Consider the following 3,532-nt stretch of genomic DNA (forward strand, 5'->3'; position numbering starts at 1 on the left):
GTATTCTGTTTTGTTATTGTTTCTACTGCTGATTGCCCCTTTAAGGTATTAGTTATTAGTTCAGAGGTTTCAGTAACTATRTTTTCAGTCACATTGAAAAAGGTTCCCATGTAGTATCTCATTGCCGACTAAAGCGTTGGTTTTCTCCTTTCTTCAAAATTCAGATTAGTTTGGAGGACCTGAGTCACGCCTCGGATGGCATCATCGACTGGGTGTTGACCGTCACCACTGAAGTTCTCCTCCCTTCCATCTTCCTGTGCAAAGCTCTGAGAAGCAGATCCACCTCCAGATCTTCTAGGACCTCCTCCAGCACTAAGCAGGATCCACAGAGAAGCACCCCATCAGAGGCCTCGCTGCTACAGGCCCCATCAGTATCAACATCACCATCAACACCTCAACACTCTGGTACCTGCCCCAGAGAGACTGAGTATCATCCGCAAAATGTCCAGCTTCCTTACTGGCCAGGGTGAAGCTACTGTTCCCTTGGATCCCTGTTAGGTGGAGAGGTGAGGACGGAGGCTGAGTTAGAACACATGGACAGCAGGGTGGTGGCTCTAGTTCTACAGAAGGTCTGGACAATGACATCGGTAGACACCAGCGACCCTGAGATGGGGGCTCTTCTCTCAGGCATTCTCAAGAACATCCCCATGGTGTTGAATTCTGCTGCAGCTGCAGACAGGGAAAGCTCTGAAAGTCAGAGTCCCTTGGAGATAGTTGACGTTGGGAAMAGAATCAATCCAGGGTTTTTCCTCTCAGACAAGCACATCAGCTGTATTTGCTCAGACATGGTGACCAGCACGTACAGCAACGTCAGGTTCTCTGTGTTGGAGGACAAATCTCTAGGCTTCACTGATGACAGAACCCTGTCTCCTCCATCACCGCTGTGTCAGAAGTCCCAGTTCTGCCTGACTGCTGGGGAAGAGACAGACAGAGCTCCCTCTCTCAATGTTCCTCACACTGCAGCCAGATGTTAGGGCAGAGTACTGCCTCCTCCTCCTCTGGTCATCAGAGTCCAGATGAGCTCCTCACTCCTGAGGTGAAGCAGAGGATTATCATCGCTGTGGAGGAGATCATCACAGAGGGCGGTGAGGACGAAGCKTCTGGATCCTCTGAGCTGTGTGAAGCTGTGTCACCAGGCTCTCGCCGCTCCACTCCCACTACCAGCCTGGCAGCCAGCAACATTTTGTCTGTTGTTCTGCATGGCCTAAAGGACACCATCGGTGCATTTCTGTCCAAAGAGGTCACAAGGCCAGAGTTGGAAAAGGCTATCAGCCAAAGCCTGGTCAACTCTGTGATGGTGACCCTGAAGAGTCTGCTGATGCTGGATGCCAAGGTTCCTGTGGTGCAGGGGGACAACTCCACCCTGAAGACCTCAGAGTAGATCCCACATGGAACCATGGAGAATCTCAGAGCTGATCCCAGCTATAACCATGAATACCTCAGAGCTGATCCCAGCTGTAACCATGGAGACCTCAGAGCTGATCCCAGACAGAACCATGGAGCCTCCAGGGTGTTCCTCAGACATAGCTGTGGATAAGAACCACATCTCCCTCCAAGATGAGGACATGGCTAATGAGGCTAGCATCACCACCACCTCTATCTTCTCCTCCATCGTGAATCTGGTGAATCCCAAAATGGACAGAAGGTCCACCTCTTCCAGGGGGGGGCTCTCAGTATCCATGCCCCATGCGTGCCTTCCTGGACTCCAAGGACCTAGTGGGGTTTCTTTGCAGCCCAAACCTCCGCCACTTCTCTGAGCAACTGATCTGGCACGTGGCGCGACTGATCCTGGAGTCCAAAATGTCGAAGACGACGTTGGTGYGAAAGTGTTTCTCATACACAACAGTGGCCAACCTGAGTGGAGGCCTTGACCTGTCCACAGAGTGCTGTACTGAGCTCCTCTACAGCTTTGTGGAGGGGGCAGTCAAGAACCTTCAGGAGACCTTCCTGAGTATTCCACACAACCCTCCTGTGGAATCCTTCATGGAGGATTACAGCTGCACGGAAGAGAGGAACTGGGTGGTCTCTCCCGCTCTCTCTCATGGCAGTAGAGTATGTATGGCCTCTCCCACCCTGAGTGATAATGACTCTACAATCATACAACAGTCAGGTGAAGTGGGCATGGTCAAGCCCAGCTCTAGGAAAACCATCAATGCTCTTCTATCTGACATGTTCATTGACAGAGTTGAAGAACGTCTCCAAGAGTCTTGTGATGATGATGAGGGTGAACGTACTTCAATCAATGGTAAGATATCTGTACAAGCATATTTGGTTTGATCAACATAGGCCTGTCCATAATGTGTCCATACAAAGCTAAGATGATTAGTAAGTCAAATTGGCTGTATTGGAGGAAAAAAATASAACTTTAGCAACATGGTATTTATACGATGCACAACCATAGCGCTGTCACATTTCTTTAAGATAAGTGAATGTATAGATTATTGATGGTATCAACATGACATAAGGACACCATTTTCTTTGTGATTTAACTGTTGCAGATTGCATGATGTCAGAGACTTCGTCTAAGTATTCTCTTGAAGCCGAGGCCACCAATAGCGATGTCACTGGCTGTGAGAAGAACCCCGACTCCCTTTGGATGACAGGGCAACTGGATGAGTGAAGAGCTGAATCAGTGGACTCAGCCGACACAGGGCACAGCGCCTCATCCTTCTGGCAGTCATTTCCCAGCCAGGCTTCCTTCAAGGCAGAAGCCTCATCAGATGCTTCCTCACTGATCTCACTGGAGACGGTGGTAAAAACTCAGCTCTGCTAACAATGCTGCATTAACAGCTGACCGTCAGAACATGGCTGTGACTCAGAGCAGCACAGGGGCAGCAGGTCACAAAGGCTGGCGCTGCGTCCTCTGCTGCCAGACTGCTGAGGGGACTCCCATTGAGATAGCGACACTATTATCACTATATTTCACAGACAATTAAACAGTCAAATACATTGAAGTTATGTACCTTTATTTCAATTCATTGATTAGAGAAATACATTACGGCAAACCAATGAATGTCTGCGGTTAACAGCAGCGTAAGGTGCCTTCAATTCTATCAAAGACAGCGAAGTTTRAGAACAAAAGCCAGAAGAAATCTTCCAAGCCTCGTAAAGGACAGAACTTCAATAATTCAGTGGCACCRCTGCCTGGTAATTTTTCCTAACATAACAAATGCTCACGTCACAGGTTACCTTGTAATTTTGTGTGGAAATCAGTTAAATCCATTGTGGTGAATTGTGTTAAGCTGTGTACCATTTAAATACAGGTGACAGTATCTATTACAGGCCTGTCAGAGGACTGATCTCTTGTTGATCTGTAGTTTCAGCTGCTACAGAGAAACACAAGAAGCACTCCTTTGGCTCCCGCTTGTCCGCTGCCTTCGCCAGGTTCTTTTTTGGATGCTGTGGTAGCAAGAAGAAGATCAGACAGTAGAGAATAATATCAGCCACAAAGGTTAACACCAGACATATTTCGACGCTYGGTTTAAATAGTAAAACCCACATGAAGAAATAAACAAACAGAATTGCACTCAAG

This window comes from Salvelinus sp. IW2-2015, linkage group LG20 (genome assembly GCF_002910315.2).
Source record: "Salvelinus sp. IW2-2015 linkage group LG20, ASM291031v2, whole genome shotgun sequence".
NCBI lineage: Eukaryota > Metazoa > Chordata > Actinopteri > Salmoniformes > Salmonidae > Salvelinus > Salvelinus sp. IW2-2015.